Source organism: Lathamus discolor, chromosome 3 (genome assembly GCF_037157495.1).
Source record: "Lathamus discolor isolate bLatDis1 chromosome 3, bLatDis1.hap1, whole genome shotgun sequence".
NCBI classification, from domain to species: Eukaryota; Metazoa; Chordata; class Aves; order Psittaciformes; family Psittacidae; genus Lathamus; species Lathamus discolor.
The window spans coordinates 130,741,356-130,759,661 of NC_088886.1; the positions used below are offsets into that span (position 1 = coordinate 130,741,356).

Consider the following 18,306-nt stretch of genomic DNA (forward strand, 5'->3'; position numbering starts at 1 on the left):
CCTGTCTCCAAGCCTAACCACTGCTCCCTCCCTTCTCCCTCCCCCCCAACACAGGATAAAAAAATAAAAATAATAATAGGGGTAATAAGAGAGGAGGTAATGGAACGTTCTCCAACTGGGCACATGTCAGAAGCCATTATATGTGGTGCAGATTTGCATAATTCAAGAAGCATCAAATTAAATTTGCATAATTCCTTTGATTACACTTGTTATTAAATGTAAGTGACATTGATTTACAAAATGGCCCAATATAAGGTTAATAGCAAATGTCACCTTCCAGCAGGGTGAATAGGGTGCATGTGTGGTGGTGGTGGTGATGGAGGAGGGGGAGAGGGGGGCCTGGGGAGGAAGACGAGCAGACAATTGATTTCTGCTCCTCTCTCTTCCTTAAAGGGCTCAGGTCTCCTTTGCAGAGGAGCCCTCAGCTCTCCAAGGGCTGCGTTTGGCTTTCATGTGGATGCAGTGTCATTAGGAGTGCCTGCCAAGTCGCGTCGGTGCCGTGACTCTGCTACCTCCTGCTCCACGCCAAGGCACAGCGCGGCTGCCGAGCCAGCTCCAAAGGGGAGCCAGGCAGGGTGGAAGGAGCAGGGAAAGCCAAAAAGCTGCTCTTCCAGGCCCAGGCGTGCTCGGTGGGCAGGAAAAGCGGCTTGGAAGGCAAGAAAGCTCTCACTGAAGCAAGTTGTTTGAAACGGTGTGTGAGCTGGACCCACTGTCAGGACACCCCATAGATCTGCCAGGGAAGCACTGTGAAGTAGTGAGAGTGATACTAGGAGCAGTGCCTGAAATGCCAGGCTCTGATGGCTGAGGTTACATGGTAAAAACCCATCTGTGTTTATGGCAAGACCTATTAGGTACCTATAGAAGACTTGCATCCACAAATTAAAGACTCTGTGAAGGACATACAGAGCCATTGGTGATACAGGCCCATCACAGTTGTCCCTTTCTTCAGCCTGGTATGACAGGACCTGGGATCAAACACGGCCGGGTACCCTGGGGGCTGTGACAGGAGTAAGTCCGTTTTGCTGACACAGACCTCAGACCATACTGAGCACTCGCCTTGTGAGTAGATCCCATCTCTGGATATCTTTTTGCCTCTCTTCATTTTGCATTTTTCTCCCAGGAGGGAAAGTGCTTTCGTGCAGGGAAACTGACTGGTAAATTATGGAGGCACCCCAAGACTGTAGTGATAAAATCACTGCAGTCAAAGTTATACGTGTACCAGAGCTGGGTGAATAGCAGACTTTCTAGTTGGAGGCAGTTTCAAAGACACATATACATGGCCATAATCTGGTTTTGGTTCTGCTGAAACCGTTTTTGCAAATCAAGAGGCTGGCTGGAGACTGGGGGGAAACCCACAACGTCCCTTTTGCTTAACTGTCTTCTTCAAGGTGAAAAAGGATGCTTGCTTTGGTGACTGAGCTCTGTAAGCAGTGTCTATCAGCATCAAAATAGAATTAAAATTAAATATCACTCTGAACCAATCATAAGAAGGTTTTCCAGAATGTCTCAAAAGAAAAGGCACCCAGTTTTCTAGAATATTTTTCTAGGTGTTTTTTTTTCTTCTCACTTTGAGCAATACCAGCTGCTGTAAATGTTCCAGTCAGCTCAGATGTGAAGTTTCCTCAGAAAAAAGTGAAATGAAAAAGTGAAAGGAGAAATATCTCTCAGTTGATGTCCATGTCTCCATGAAAGAGGTGAAGACTGGCAGCAGGTAAGGAAAACACCCAATCCCAAGCCCAGTAACACAAGTGGCCTTGGCCATCTGCAAGGGGAGCCGTGGTGATAAGGTTAACATTAGTGGTAGAGGCTTCGGAGCACTTACTGAATCTGCTGGTATTAGAGCTTTGGCAACAACAGAGAAACACTGTTTTTATACAGTAAAAAGGGTAAAAATGACAAGATGTTAGAGCACATGGCCTGTAAAGGAATCCCACACTTATAATAGGAGGTGTTGGGGATTTTATGAACGTTCTGGGATGATAGGCAGGATTTGCATCAGGAAGTGTACAGTGATTGATTTGTAATTCCAGGTAGTGGCTTTTCAGCCATTTGCAGCTGATTGTCATATTCTGCTAATCAGCCCTCTGAAGTTCTAGAAGTCCATGCCCAAGACGAAATCAGTGCACCCATCTTTCAGATCCCAATACAATAACACGAAGCCAGGCCTAATAATCTAGATGATCGTTTAGTGAATGAGAGGTGAAATCTATTTTAGAGGCCTTTGGGCAGTCTGAAAGTAAGTTGCTGTATGAATACTTCTAATGCTCTACTCATTGCCCTACACCCATCAAAGAACGCTGCCTTGCTACGTCCCAGGCATCCGATGCTTACTTTGCAGCAAAATTTACTATGACCCCAGATTCCAAAAGATGCCCAGCAATTTGTGGTGTCCAACTTCAGATAGTTGAAGATAATATCTTTTTGAGGTTAAGCACGTTGTTAGTGGCTAATGGCTGAGGTCTGGGTCCCATTCCTGCTATGAGAACGAGTAAAGATGAAGTGACTGTATTTGGTGGACAGACATGGAAAAGTGGATGGAATATGCATGTCCTCTTTGCATACCCTGGATTCCCTGGGAGCACACAGGAGGTGTCTTTGTGAGATGCCAAGGGATTGCTCTTTACTTTGAATATTTGTGTCTTTTGAGCAGGTGTTGTGCTTCCCTCTGCAAAGCAGCATTCCCCCATGGTCTGATGACAGGCCCCTTAATGCAGAAAATGCAGGTTGTATTCCCAGCCCTGTCAATCCAGTGCTCTCCACTGCATCTCTCCCACACCCGGGTGCATCTTGGACGGTTAGCCTGCAAACTCTTTGGAGCACAGCCGATCCCTCCATGTGCTCTCACAGAGTACTCAAAGCAGGCATTCCCTAGTGCATGCCTCTTGCCTCCCTGCCAGGGCTGGCAGTGGTGTTTTGAGGAGGAGATAAAATATACCCAGACCCCATCAGGCTACGCTGACCCTTAATGCATTACCTGGAAACCAGCTGCTGGCAGACAGGTTTTGCACAGAAGGGTGCTCCTTTGCAAGCGCTCTGGCTTGAACCTCAGGGTCAGTCACATTCCCTGGCCATCATGCCCCCTCTGACATGGTGCTGCTGAGTTGAATGTAGAGTGTGAGAGGTTTGTTTTAAACATGGATTAAGGGGCTGTGATATTTGCCACTAGTTTTGGAGGTGCAGAGGAGCAAAGGATCCCAGCCATGGCATGGCTGGTGCTCACATGCTCAGTCACATCCTGAGGTATTTTTGTGCCAGCATAAGCTGTAACTCTCCCAGGTCAAAGTTGGCATGAGCAGAGGCAGTTAACACTGGCAGCTGCTCCTGCTGCTTTGACAGGGGAGAGGGTTGTTTCTTTCCCTTTCCTCTTGCTACTTTGGCAGCTGCTGGGCTGGTCCAGGGCTCCACTTACTGTTGGGAAGATGGGGAGCCGAGCTGGAGCCCCTGAAAGCTGGCAATGGGCAGTCAGGCAGAGGAGAGAGAGAGACTCTTATTAAGGGTAACCCTGGCTCTGGCTGACAATTGCTGACATCGTCATATTTAGCACCCGCACGCAGTGAGCCTGAGCGACGCTCGCGCACTGGGTGAGCCAACTGCAAATTAATCGTCAGTTCATTACTGCTCTGTGCCTTTCATCCTGACAGCAGCCTTTCAAACGTGGATATAATTGGAAGGGTCCATGTGGCAGGAATTTGGTGAGGGCTGGGAGGGGGAGCTGAGGTCTCTGCCTCTTGCTCCCCCTCTTCTTTCCTCTCTCCCCCTTTCTCAGGCTGAGTTCTGGGAGCAAACAGCAAGCTTAGGACAAACTGATGAAGGAAATTAATCTCTCCTGCCCCTGTATCTCACTGCTGCCACCTACACCTCTTGACATACATCGAGGTCTTCATACTGGGAGATCTGTTTGTATCCAGGAGGTTCCCTCGAGCTATAATTACCCTCAGCTTGCAAACAAAGTGTGCAGAGTAGCAGGGTCGCCTGCGAGAACTCGAATATGTTCATCATTGTTATTGCTGGTGGTGGGTATTACTGTTATCACTGTGCTGCTGGGAGGCCTTGTTGCTGTGCTACAGAGTGGAAAGTGAATCTGCATCTAGGAAGGGTTTTAGAGGCAAGAGCCCAGGCTGAGCAGCAGGGTTTGCTGTGTGTGGGGGACAGAAATGACTCCCAGCACCCTTGGGAACTCACTCTCTGAAAAAAGAAACAGGCCCTTGGATTTTATTCATCATGGCACAGGGCACTGTTCTGCACCTCGGTCTCCCAGTCAGCCGGGGTGATGTCAATGTGGTCGTTCTTGTCATGGGAACAGCCGCACCCAGCATACTGTGAAGCGGAGTTAGTGTTTGCTCCTCCAGAGTGTATGGCAGGAGGGGGATGCTCTGACACGGCTATGGGGTAAGAAGTCCCACCCAGGGTGGACACCCAGGGCCCTAGAAATGTGGGGCAGGATTTATTTTTTGTCTTTTGATTGATATCAGAAAATGGTATTAAAAGAAATTGTTAATGCAATCACAACACCCTGTTTGCCCCTCTTTAAAGCAAATGGAAGGTGTTTTTCAAAACTCTGGTTTTGTAATAAGCCACGCATGTGGGCAAGTGATGGATCTGGCTGGAGGTGATCAGGGAAAAGGGCTCTTTTCAGAAACCCCTTTGGAGGGAAACAGCCCTGGAGCACTTCAGAGGAATTGTTTCCCTCCTTTTTTCAACTTCTGCTATTAATGAGCAGGCACCTTCCTGGTAAACTTCTCTGATGCGCCCATCCTCTCCAAGCTCCTTCTGTGCCATGGTCCGGCTGGGAGATGTGGCAGCTGAGGGACCGCATAGGGGACCTGGTCACAGGCTGGTGGGGAAGGCTGAGGGTCTGTGCTCATCTGGTGCCTGCTGGAAAGGACCTGAGAAGGGGTAAGCACTTCCAACAACCTGTTTTGTGGCTTCCTGGGTTGTGTTAATTTGCTTCTCCCAATGGGCTAAAGGATGAGGCTGTGGTGCTTCACCATAAGACAGAGGGAGTTATGCCATGGGGACTCTAGCCCCCCCTTCACCATGTCCCCCCCTGTTCCTCGCATGCTAAAGTTATTGTCGTATTTGGTGGAGTCTCAGGTAGGCAGATGAATGGGAAATGTTCCTCTCCATTACTAGCTGCACTTGACTGGAGTCTCATTACATTACGATGGCGCTTTAGCAGGCGAATGGGCCTTGCGTCTGGGTTCCCAGCACCCCTCATACCTCCCTGATAACGTAAATTACCCTCCGCCTCATTGCCTCAAATGATCAAACATCAAATTGCTAGTAAAAAAAAAAAAAAAAGGAGGAAAAAAGGGAAGAGGAAAAGAGAGAGAGGAGGGAAAGGAGAAAAGCTGAACAGAACCATGGGTTGAATCTAGATGGCTTGTCAGCAACAAGAGACGAGTCAATGGCTCTTAAACACTTGCTAAAGATGAATCTGTTGAAGGCTTCGAGCACGGTAATTTTGCTGACATTAAAGTACACCTGCAAAACCCAAACAATGCTTTATAACTCCAAATTACACCAGTCAAGACCTGCTACTTCAGAGCATCACTTATTTCTTTTGGTCCAGGGAGGGGGGACCCATGAGTATCCTGTGTTTCTCCATCAACGGACTTCAGCAATGCGGAGAGCACACTGTATAGATTTGTGTTGATTCTGTGGTTGAACAATGTGCCAAATCCTCTGCCCTCCCTATATCTCCCCGTTCCTGCCCCTGACAAATTTTCCAAGCCAGAAGGATGGCTCCACGATGAACAAAACAAGAAGGAGAAAAAGAGAGGGAGAGGCGTCGGGAGGGGAGGACACAGAGCAGGTACACACAGGGCTGGTCGACTCTGTGCAGAAAAATATGGATCTCGGCAGGGTAACGAGGCGCAGTGGAAAGAGGAGGCTATACGTCTTTTCTCAGTATTTAAACGTGTGCTTAATATGGCGCTCAGTGGAATGGTTAATCTGCTAATGCTGGTAGTGTTTGCTGTAGTACTCAGAGAAATGTTTACTGCAGTATTTCATGGGGATTGTGTTCTGGATGGCACAAAAGGAGGAATCACTCTAGCGTACCAGGAAAATGTTCATTGCAAAATATACTGGAATATTAAGAGGTTTATTTAGTGGCATACTTAGTATAATATGAAAAGAGTTAAGTACAGAGTGTTTTATTAATATTTTTGGGGTGTGGATGAATTTCAGTGCTCAGGAAGGTTATGGAGAAGCAATTCCAGCAAAGGCTGGTTTTATTCATAGATTTATAGATCTTAAGACCATAAAGGACTCTTGGATCAGCTAATCTGACCTTCTGTGTAACACAGGTATATACAGTGTGGACATACCTCCTGATTCAGCAAAGCACTTTAAGCACTTGCTTAAATTTAAGTATTTGAGTTGCCCCATGGAAGGCAGAGAAAATAACCCTATTGAATCAACGGGACTATTCAGACCCTTAATGGGAAGTGGGTGTTTAGGCATTTGCTGAATTGGGACCACAAGAAGATAATGCAGCTAAATGAGTAATTCATAGCCACCCATTTATTCAACTGCTTTTGCCTTCTTTTCTGCTTGTGGATTGCTCTGGAGCCAATCGCCATTTCCTGCAATGTATTCATTGTTTGAAGTCATTCACTGAATAATTTCAGTGAAAACTCTTTCTTGATAGCTTGTTCATAAGCAGTTCATTGTGAATATGGGAATACATGCACATACATTTTAAGAATGTGTGAGTGCGTGCACGCTTGTGTGTGTCTGCATTAAATATGTGACCACATACGCACATACACATACAAATGCAGGGTTAGGATTTTAAGCTACAATAAAAGACACAGTTCCCTGATGCTGGTGAGGTTATGCTGATTCCGACCAGCTCACTTACAGCCCTGCTTCCCAGTTTCAAGTTGCCTTTGTTTTGAGTGGACCTGAAATGTTTCTGACCCCTGACTGCATGCAGTGAAACTTGAGGTCCAGCTTCCAATGCAAATATTTACCCAGGGAATTTTTTAAATGTGCTTTTCAGATTTGTCTCTTCTGCCCATTCATTGCACACTGGTTTGCAACACATCCTGTGCTGTAAAGTGATCTGTTGGGAATTTTGCAGAAAGTGAAACGGAAGAAGGTACAAAATGAGTTGGAGTGAACTCGGCAGATTATCATTGGTGTTGGTGTGCCTGTGCCAGGTCCTTCATTCCCTCTATTTATTCAATTGGTCATGAATCAGTTCTGATTTATTTTGAAAGCATTGCTTAGGGATTTTTCAAATCAGCCAGGGCGTATCTTCTTCAAACAAGTGTGTTTGCAAACCGCTTGTGGCATGGAATCGGTCAATTAAGTGACATGGCGTTTTTTTTAAACAGGAACAAAACTGAAGAACAGGTACTGTGAATGAGGCTGGAAGCTTCACTGGTGGAATTGTGTTTGTGCAGTGGCCAGCTCCAGTTCTCATGCAGGCCTCACTGTGCATTATGCGTTACAACATGGGAATAATTTGTTTCTGGTTCAGACTGCCAGAAATACGTTCTTTCTAAAAGTCACACTGCCTTTTAGGATTCACTTACATTTTCAGGAAATCAAAGGAATTACTGTGATATTTAGGATAGAATACGAGTGGCTACAAATTAAGAACTGAATGTGATGTTTCCTGCATTTCAATTTTCCTTCTTTACATTCCCTTCAGCACCAAACATGGATATGATGGAAACTAGATGTGAGCGGGGCAGTGGCAGCAGTGGGGCAGTTCATCTAAGTGCAGTTCATGTGTGTGAGATAAGCAACAGTTTGAGATGACGTGCAGAGAGTAGGGACACCAGGGCCACTGTAGGACATGTGCGCTACTGATACTGCAGAGCTGATCAGATGCTCCATGCTGTCCTCTTGGGCTCACATCAGCCGTGGCCTCTGAAATTGTTTCTGAATGTCCCTTTCGTTCATTTTGTTTCATTTGTCCAACTGAAAATGAAGAGAGGTTTGGTTTTTCCTGGTGAACCTAAGGTGTGATTTTTTTTCTAGCTGTTTCAGTAAAACAGAAGGCCACTGTAATTTTTCCAGCCTGAATGAGACGTGTTGTTTACAGATGGCCACTGTCCTTTTTAGAAAAGCAGTTATGTTTTACAAAGGGAAGACATTTCAGCATGAAAAATCAATTATAATGATTCTTTTTCCAAAACAGAAAATGAAATATTTTGGCTTTTTGAAATCACCTTTTCCTTTTCTGTTTTTCCCTTGTGGGGAATGATTGGCCAAATTCAGCAGGAGCTAGTGAACAGCCAGAGTCAGCTAAAAGCACGATTTCTTCTGCAGATAAACTTTATTAAACTGAAGCAAAAAGAGAAACTTCAAGTCCTGATGCTGCTTTCCAAAAAGTCTGGTTGGTGTTGCTGTATCTGAGATATCTTAAAAAAGAGCATACATCCTTCTGCCAATATTTGCATAGCATTCAAAACAACAGGGAGCATTTGGAGCTATTTAATAATGAGGGGATAGGTTGCAAGCATGGGGGACATGATGTTTGACAGGGCTGTGTATGGGCCCTGGCAGAGGTTTATTTGCACTGTGGCTCAGTTGTAGTCCAGCCTGTCTCTATCAATGTAGCTTTCTTTTTAATGGAGAGTTTACCACTTGTACATGCGAAGACTCATTCAGGTGTTAGCTTTGTTTGCTGTTATAGGCTGTCCATTCGCTGTCTTAATCCTGTCTGTCCTAACTGGCTGAATAATAATTAAAAAAAGTAAAAAAACCCCAAAACAACAAAACCCATCTAAAATGCTGTTATAGAGGGAAGAAATGCCCTTCCCCTTTTTTGTTTTCAAATAGAAATATTGTACTTAAATTTCTCTTTCTGAAAGTGAATGTATTTTTCAGTGAAAAAAATGAAACTGCTTGCAGAGAATTGGCAAAGGGAATAAATCCACTGCCTTCTTTCAGTGTTTTCGCAGAAAATGAAAACTATTTTTAGGAGCTGTTCTGGGCTCAACTTTCAGCAGGTATGAGGATAAGTGGGACTTATTTATGCTTATCCTACTCACTGACTTCCCAACATTGTTTTGGATGAAATGCAAAATCAGATCCTGCAAGATGTGATCATTTAGGGTACTGTGGCATATTTCGAAACAGTAGGGCTGTTAGCCCCAGCATCTTGGCCAGATTCCAGCCTGGATAATTACATTCTGCTGGCCTATATTCCAGCCTGCACTTCAAATAGGAAAAAAAAAGAAGGAGTTATCATTTCTCCTCTGAGAAGTCCTGCTGTGTGATGACTGATGCTTTTCCACTCCAGAAGTAGCTGCATTTTGAGAAGCATTGCCTCCATGTTCCTTGTCTTGCCCATTGGATAAAAACTGCTGTGAAGTTGCCCAGGCAAGCTCTTTTGTGAGAATAAAGCAGCAGAGCCGACCAGGACAGAGCTGTGGTTCTTTGTGCCAGCCCCTTCATTACTACACAGCCTTCTTTCTGTAACACCCAGAGTCCTGTGTCAGGTCTAGATCCCTGGCAATCAACAGACCAGGAGCTTTGTCCTTCCAGCAGCCATGGGCTGGGGGTACTGAGAGGATGCACAGTGAAAGGAAAGGGCAGGCTGGCATCAGATGGGGAGAGGGAGGACTCACTGGTGGGCTTGACCCGTGCCTGCAATTTGTAAAGAGCATTTTTACACCAGATCAATGCTTTCCTCAGCATTTTAATGCACCCCATTGGTGTCCTTAAACTCTAATGATGCAGTCTGTGAGAAGCTGCCATTTATTACCCACAGATGGGGTGATAATTATTGACAAGATTGTAACTAATAATTAAACCCATTTGCTCCTTTAAACAAGTTGGTGTGAATTATTTGCAGGGAGTTCTTTAGCAGGCCTGTGGTCACTGCTGCCGTGTGGTGAGGCTGCCCAGGAGCGGGCCCACTGCCAGGACTCATGGTGGGAGCCTTTGCTCTCTATATCAATGTGGGACCTGTGCTTCTGGCTGCGCTGGTAAGGGCTGTGTGAGCAACACAATGCTCCCACCCAGTCCCCAAGGCTGTGTCTTCTGAGCCCCAGCTCCTTCCAGGGCTAGGGCTGGGCCTGCTCAAGGGACTTGGCCAGGCGTGGAGCCATGGATGGAAAAATCTGTCCATGAGAACTTTCCCGATGGTTTGCCCTTCTCTTTCTGAGTATCTTGAGCCTGCCTCTTCTGCAAGTGGAAGATCAATAGTCGCACATTCCCATTGCTAGGTTTGCTGTTGCTCGGGTCGAAATTCCATTTCCCATCCCAAAGCAAAGATGATGGGGGGAAAGCAGGAAAGATAATTTCTCCATTATTTTGTTTCTTTGGGAGCAGGTAGTTCATAAAAGAGCTGCTTAACCCTTTGTATCATGGTGTGGTGCTCTCATGGTAAAACATCATCCGCTGCCCGGTACTGATGGTGGTGGGTACATGCAACAGAGTGAGCCTCTCACACTGGGGGCTGAGATGTGAGAGTGCAGGAGCACAAGTGCTGCTCTGCTCACCATTGCCATGGGGCACGGGGCAGAGGAACACATGAACGCTCCTTCTCTGGTGAAGCTGAGCATGGTAGAGGTGGGGAGCAGGACAGCCTGTGCTGGCTGGTGTGAAGGCCAGCGGGGATGAGGCAGGGTGAGCAGAGAGCAGCTTCTGCAGCACCACACTGTTCGGAAGGCAGGATGGGGGAGCTGCCTTCCCCTGGTGTACATTTAGAGGGAGGGTGTAAATCTAATCTCAGTGCTAGGGTCCATTAGCATTAGAGGGGAGTACTGTATATGCATTCATTCCCCGCTCTCACCTCTGGATGACAGAGTACCCCCCTCTGTTGTCTGCTTTAGCGCAGGGAAAAGGCTGCCCATTAATTCTCCAGCAGCAATGGATAATGCCATCGTAAGTCTTAGGTGCCTATGAATTTTGTGAGCATTTTACAGTAATAAATACCCCACACTTGTGCATATAATTAGCTGTGTATCCCTCAGTTGTTCTATCTGCACTATCATCTATCTGTCCTTTTATGGAGGTGGGTCTGGTTCCTCCCCTTGCACTCCTGGTTTAGTACTGGTGTGGCTTGGCCCAGTGGCAGGAGCTCAGGGCCTAGCAGAGATTTGTGTTAGGGGAAGGAGAGATGTGATCATAGACTTAGGGATTTATTGTACTTCAAGGGGAAACCTGAGCTGAGAAGCTGAATGCAAAGCAACCAGGTTGTCTCAGATAAGTCTCAGGATATCAGTACCATCACTGTACCATCAGTGCCCTCACACACCACTCTCCATGTATACCAGGTTGTACAGGCTATGAAAAGACAGTAAATTCATATATCCACAAAAATTTGTCTGCTTATTTGACTTTATCTTGAGTTTCTTGCACCTTCCCCTTCTTCAGTGAAAAAGACCATGGGAAGACTAATAGCCTCACATCTACACACTGTAGGATTTTATCCCCCTTTTGTAAAAACTCCACTAAAGCCTCACAGTAGCAGAACTTACTGTGCAAAGGTAAGCAATCACCCTGCTGTCTTAAACCTACTGAAGCCTGGATTCAACAGGCGAAAAGCAAGCTTTAGGACTCCAAGTGCTGGGTCAGAAAGACTGTGGCCGCATGACACAAATGATGATCTGATGTGAAGCTGATCTGCTAATGCAGATCCTTTCAGGGAGCACTGACAGGTTAACTTCTCCTGGCAGACTCAATGTGCATTTGGTATTATTTGTCTGTGGCTCTGACTTTATACCTTAAAATATCACCTGTCATCCCCTTGTAGCTTGCAGAAAGCTGGAATAAAATTGAAGGTGGCACAAAAGCCGTGCAGCATGTGCTCTGGCTGACTCGGTAAGATGTGATGCTGCAAGGATGCCTGACCCAGGCCAGGTCAGTGCAGCTGGCTGATCCCAAACTGGGCACATCTGGCAGCAGCATCCATGGCCAGCCTCAGCCCTATCAGAGGATGCTTACACTGTTAACTGTAACCATCCTGTTGAACTCAGAGGGACTATTTATGTGCTTAAAGCTAATCACAAGCACGCATCTCTGCAGGATCAAGGCTGCAGCAAAAGCTGAGAGAAGACACAGAAGAGACATATGTCAAACAGGACTGTGGTCAAGAACTCGCTGAGACTTAAACATAACATTTGAGAAAATGAGTCCATTTGTTTCAGAGGCACCTGAACATTGACGGGTGGTAGTAATTCTGTAATGGATCCATTTAACCAGTCCTATTGCTGAAATATCCTTAACAAAAATTTCCTTTAATAGTACTTAAAGAGGGAGTGCAGGGAGAGAAATTTTAAAGCACAGATGCATTATTGCTGAGTTCCCGTTTTGAGGGCTTTCAAAGTACTAAGGTAATTTTTCTCCAAATTTGGCTCAATATTTAACAAATCCAGTGAGATCAGGAAGCAACCTGAGGTCAATATTTTTAACTTGAGTTCTCTGTTAAAGTGCCCCAGCTCTGTAATAACTACCAAAGCAAGCTCATGTTGTATTCAAATTCTTGGAAACTTTATAGTAAAATCACTGATCTGGAGAGCAAGGCTGGACCAGTGCGAACAAGGAAGAAGCTTTTCTGTGGGAGATGGGAAAAGCTTGTAGATCTGAAATCAGAAGAAAAGCCAGATTTCAACCTTAGCTGTAGTGGTTAACTACCTTAACCCTAGTAATTGTTAATGAGTGTTCAGCATGAACCAAACCAAATTGGCATCTATACAGAAGCAACATGGTCAGGTTACATCCAACCCAAAGCAGCCAAGAAAAGGTGGATGAAAACCACACGGCATGGAAGCAGCGTTCTTTCTTCAAAGCATTTCTCAGCCACACAGCAACCTGCGTGATGGCTGTTGGACCACAGGGAGTGCAACCCTTTGGATCACCAGTGTTTAAGAGAGGTCTTCAGGCACAGTTGTGTGCCCGCTTTCATAGAAAGCATCTCTTTGCAGCCCCTCTCATCAGAGCTGCCTGTGCTTCCTGCACTCCAGGATCTGAGAGTGAACTCTGTCGCTCAAGTCTCTCCAACAACTGCTCATCAGGGTTTATCAGCTAGAAGTTAACTGGACTGTCCACATCACACACCCTTTGCAGATCACCAGCAAGGGCTCTCTAGGCCACCAGTGGCACACGGCCCTGTTTCAGAAGCAACGTGCTATAATAATGTATCCCTAACCATGCTTTATACCAGTAAGCAGGCTATAACCCTGTCAAGGTGTGCTGGTGACTCTATAAACCATGAGACCTGAATGGTCAATGGTCGAGTGGTTTAAAGCTGTCACCAGAATACTGAGATAGCCTTATAAGCCTTGTGCTGCATGGCTGGGGATACATTATTCACTATAATATATGGTAAGAAATACCTGCACAGGGTCTGAAATGAAGTGCTTTAGCCACTAGCCAGCATGGCTAGTGATCGGGGAAATCCGTCAGCATTTTCATGTGTGACAGGAGGCAAAAAGAGATGGACACCAGGGCAGGGGAGCTCACCTCTGTGTAAAGAAACTGCTTTGTGCAGGGGACAGAGGGTGAGCAGACCTGAGCATGGCTGAGCCCCTCGCCTGTGCTTCCTGCAGTAGGGCAGCACTCTGTGCTGATGACCTTCAGAGCTCTGCAGCTCCATGTTCCTTCCCCAGCCCATTGCTCTGTTTTGTGGAGGAACTATGCAGTGCTTGGTCTGTCAGTTCAGAGCTGCTCAGGGAAGGCACTTGAGGACCATGTGTGAAGCTCAGCTGGGAGGTAGGGGTGTGTGGGCCATGGGCAGGGATGTTGCGCAGAGGACCATGGTCTAGAAAGGACATCCATCAATTCTGCATCTTCTTCCCTCCAGCCATGGGCAGCCTTGGTGTGCATGTACATGGCTGGAGGGGTGAGGGAGGAGAAGATAGGGGTAGTAGGGTGAAGGGGTGCTCTGAATCAAACAGCCAGCACATGGAGGGGGTAGTGAGGGCTTTGATGAGGCACTGGAGGGGTTTACGGCAAAGCCTCTGTCCCTGACAACCTTGGCAAATAAAAATTTCCTCATCTTGATAGCCTATGTAGTTCCAGCCACAGGGAACAGTCCCTGAATGTATGCCCATGTGAGTACCCTTCGGTGGCAGGGGAAGAAAAGAGGAAAGCTTGGGGAATTTCATTAGGGGATGAGAGGAGAGGGAGGAAAATCCTTTTCCTGAACAATAGAGCTAAAATTGCCTGAAGGGCTTGGCTGGCTTGCTTTATTTACTGCATTACTGTATATGCACATATCCATACATATATATTTGTATGTGTATATATATATATATATATATATTCTCTCTCTCTCCCTCACACACACACACACACACAGAGCTTTATTGGTTTTTATCAGGAGAGGACTCAGGGGCATCCTTTCCTACTGCAGAGGCTGGAAGACAACAGTGCTGCAGGGGAGGATGCAGGGAAAGGCCCTGCTCTGCCTGGGATCAGTAGCTGGGAGACAGGAGCCAAGGCAGAGGAATCTAGGGGCTCCAAGCATGGGGCTGGCTACCCACTTGGCTCACTTGTTATGTTAAGAGCCCATTGGCAGAGCAGGGGCTGTGGGGTGCAGGGAGAACAGAGGGATGGGCTCTGAATGCAGCCACCCAGCATCCTTCTGTTCTCCATATGGGTACATTGTCTGGCCCCCTCCCTCCATACTGCCTCTCTCCCTACTGTTTTCACATCAAGTGTTGTTTTCCCTTTTTATTAAAACCCTTGGAGTGGCCAGCAGGGTGACAGGCACCAGGAATTTGTAAAGGATGGAGGAGGAGGAGAAACAAGTTTGTGTTTGTTGAGTAGAAGCCATGACCCTTCTCTCTCCTCCGTGACGTCCCTCCTGGGCTCACCATACCTGATGACAATCTGATTTGGCGGCTTGGGTGTATGAGGCAGTGGGAAGCCTGCCCCATCTCAGTCACCCCATTGCAAACCCACAGTCCTCTGTTGCACCCTTATCTGTGTGGGGTGAGGTGCTGCTTCCTACTGTACCACACCACAGACCAAAAACTTCATAAAATAAAGGTTTTCCCTGCAACATGCACCTGAACCGCAGCATTTGCCCTGTTGTGCTAGTAGCTTGATGGGCTCTCAGACCAGGGAAGGGCTTTCTGTCTCCCTCTGTCCAGTTCTTGCCAAGCCCCATAGTTTACAGGTTTTAATACTGTTCTGGATCCCAGTTTCTTTTAAAACCTGAACCATATAAGATCTTCTCATCCCTTTCAAGACATGCTCTTCTGGGCTACCCGATTTCTTATTTAAAACTTGTTTTAAAGAGCTACTATGCCCCAGAAAATGCTTGCTGTGTAATCACCCACCCCAAAGTACTACAAAACACATTAGAAAGTCTCTTCTTTAGTGATTTTTTATATTTGATGTCAGTGAAGATAAAACTAATGGTGTCAAGCAATGTAAGGAAGGGGAAGATTAAACAAAATCTATCCCCTGCAAAAACAAAGCAATCAATATAACATTATCCCGCTGCAGTGGCTTTCAACTTGCTTTGATTTGTGGATCCCTGGAAAATCTCTCATGAGGGCTCAACATCCCCCCCCACCCCGTGAAAATTCCCGAGCCCCAAATGTCTTGGTGAAATTTCCTTTCCCACCCTCCTTACAACGAATCCATGTTCTCCCAGGAATCTGCAGACCACAGGTTCAAAAGTACCATCCTGCAGAATGCCAATTCAAATGTAACTAAGACTAATTAAGTAGGGAGCTCACTATTGTTATTGTAATACTCTCAGATCCCTCTTACCTGGAGAATCCATTTTGCCTCCTCTGGGATGCTATTGCTCTGGTCCCATCTTTCGAGCCTATCTGCTGCAACATCATAGAAATACCAAGTTCCTCTGCTCACCACATAGAAGAAACACAACACATTACAGATGGCAGGAAAATTTATGGACATGTTTTGCTTTTGCAGAAAAAAAGGATTTTGGTTTTTAAAGGTACCTCCCCCTTCCCAAATAACAATATGAGGAAATTATTAACATCAAACCAAATTTGTTATTCTCATTTCCATTTTTGCTTCTGCTTTGTGTTCTCTCATTTTCTTTCTCAGACTTCAGTTAAACATTTCTGCTGGAGAAGGGAGCATCACCTGTATTTAACTGGCTTAGCATGAGAAAAACAGGAAAAGAGGAGTTACGAGGGGTTGGTATTTAAGGTACAAAATATTTTATTTCTGTAGGCCATATGCTGACGATGCCTGTGTCACACATGAAATGCTGAAGAAATGAAGGTGAGAAGCTTCAACAGCTACAAAACTTCACCAGAATTTCCTTCTCATGGAAAGAAAAATGGAAATGCAGCAGCACCTACACCTGAACCCAGGGCAGACAGCGTTCAGAGATACTGCAAAAAATGTCGAAACAGAAAAGCTGGGTTTTTTTCCAAGTTTTTCTACAGATCTTTAAAGATGCTGCTCCATGAAATAACGAGTGGCTCGTTCCCCAACGCATCAGCTTGGGAAATATATGTAACGAAATATCATTTATTTCCAGCTAATTGTACTTTCATTTCCTCCTCCTGTTGTTGCAAGACTGTGCAGGCTGGGGTTTGGAGCAGTACATTCCATACCCCATCACAGCAGTACCTAATACAGCTAGGAGGCACAGCCACCTCCTTCACTTGTTATGTCCTTCTTGGCAAATGAACATACTTGGGACCCATAAGTTTGGAGTGGGCTGTGGACTGGCAATAGGTCCTCTTAACATTTTATTCCTGGCTTCTGCCATTGGCATGCTGTACAGTTGCAGTGAAACAAATGAACTTCTCCACATCTTAGTTACCCTTTCTGTAAAATGAAGGTAATAATATTTATCCAGCTGGGATGCTGCAAGGAGTAATTAATGTGTACAAATCACTTTGAATTCCTCTAACAAAGTGCAAATTGTATTAGTCCCCACAGAAGCTGGTAATAGGTTTGTGTCTTCCTTCACTGAAGGTCTGACCTCATTTCCCTAGGGTAATCTTGAGGAAAAACTCTTCCTACTATTTGTATTACAACAGCACGTAAGGCCCAGAATCCCCATTGTGCTCAGGGCTGTATGTTCATACGGTAACACCCCACACTCTAGAGACCTTGTATTTAAACTGAGAAAAGATGGGAGAAAGGAAGCATTAACCCTATTTCAAAGGTAAACAGCCAAGGCACAGAGAAGCAGCATCTTGCTGGTAGCAAGTCTATGAAGCAGTGTAATTCTTTTCAGAAGGCTGTCACCTCAGATTGACTTCCTGTCACAAGCTGAGTTCCCACCTCTCTTGTCTGGACACCAACCTTTCCCATTCTGGTGAGTGACAGATCAGCCAGGTGGCAATGGATGGAGCTCGCTTCTTGTGAGGTACTTGCAGAGAGCAGTGTTAGAGCAAGTCAGGGTTTGCAGAGGAAGAAATGATGTGGCTTTGGGTAGAGTAGGTGACCACTGGTCCTGTTCTTCATCTCATGCTCTTTTGGAGACCTGGACATATTCTGTGCTTTGATTTCTGCTATGGGAGGAGAGAAAGCAAGAGAATCCAAGAAGAACTGGTTAAGTTGGCTTTGTAAACCTTCATCCATAAATATCTGGGGAAATGTGCATGTATCTCCAACAGCTCTTCTAGCATTTGCCATGTTCTTTTTTTGGCTGGTATAACTGTTAATTTTTTGTTACTGCATCTGTAGCTTGAATAGAGCAGTTGTTTCGCCACCGATATATCGTAATTTTTCATTTTTGGACTGATGAAATGGTCTAAAACTTGATTCCATTTTTTCTCCCCTGATGCTAGAAATCAGTTTAAATTGTGCCTTTCCTGAAGAAAAAATAGAGTGGAAAAAAAGGCATGTCACAAAATTCCCTGCCAGTGCCAATGATAGTCTGATGATCCTGTTCACATTCTGTATTTAGCTATAAAATATGGCTCTGTGAAAAGCTGTATGTTTCACAGGCACTCCTGATATTTCATGGAGGAGACTGGAGTCAATGGTTTGCCTCCTGTCCAGCTGATCCTCAGGTGCATTGCTACTAAGTCACTTCTAATGCCAATACCCAGATGGGTCAACAGACTTTCTGGGCGAAGATACCACCATTTCCAGTTCTCCTGCTCTCCCTAAAGACATCAGGCACTTGTCCATATGGAAGTTCAAGCAGCAAGGGGAGCCTCTGATCCCCAGAGGCACCTCCCCCTGGTTTCAGCACCCAGGAGGCAAGCTAAGGAGGTATGACCCACATCATCTTGCTACCAATGGGATGAGATGAGGGATGAAAGTTGGCATGATCAGACAGCTGGGGACTAAAGCCTCTGGTGGTGTAAATCATTCCCATTCCATGGATTTTACAAGACTGTGTTAATACACACCAGTAGAAGACCTCAGCCTCTAACACCA

The 18,306-nt window shown here is 45.7% G+C and overlaps 1 long non-coding RNA gene across 1 annotated transcript in view; it reads left to right on the forward strand.

Annotated features, from left to right (window-relative positions):
- The window catches only part of LOC136011240 (uncharacterized), a 46,138-nt gene extending 28,337 nt beyond the window's left edge, over positions 1–17,801 (forward strand). Inside the window, exon 6 of the long non-coding RNA XR_010611304.1 lies at positions 16,132–17,801. This is a non-coding gene — a long non-coding RNA (uncharacterized LOC136011240). The remainder of the gene's footprint in view (positions 1–16,131) is intronic.
- The last annotated feature ends 505 nt before the right edge of the window (positions 17,802–18,306 follow it).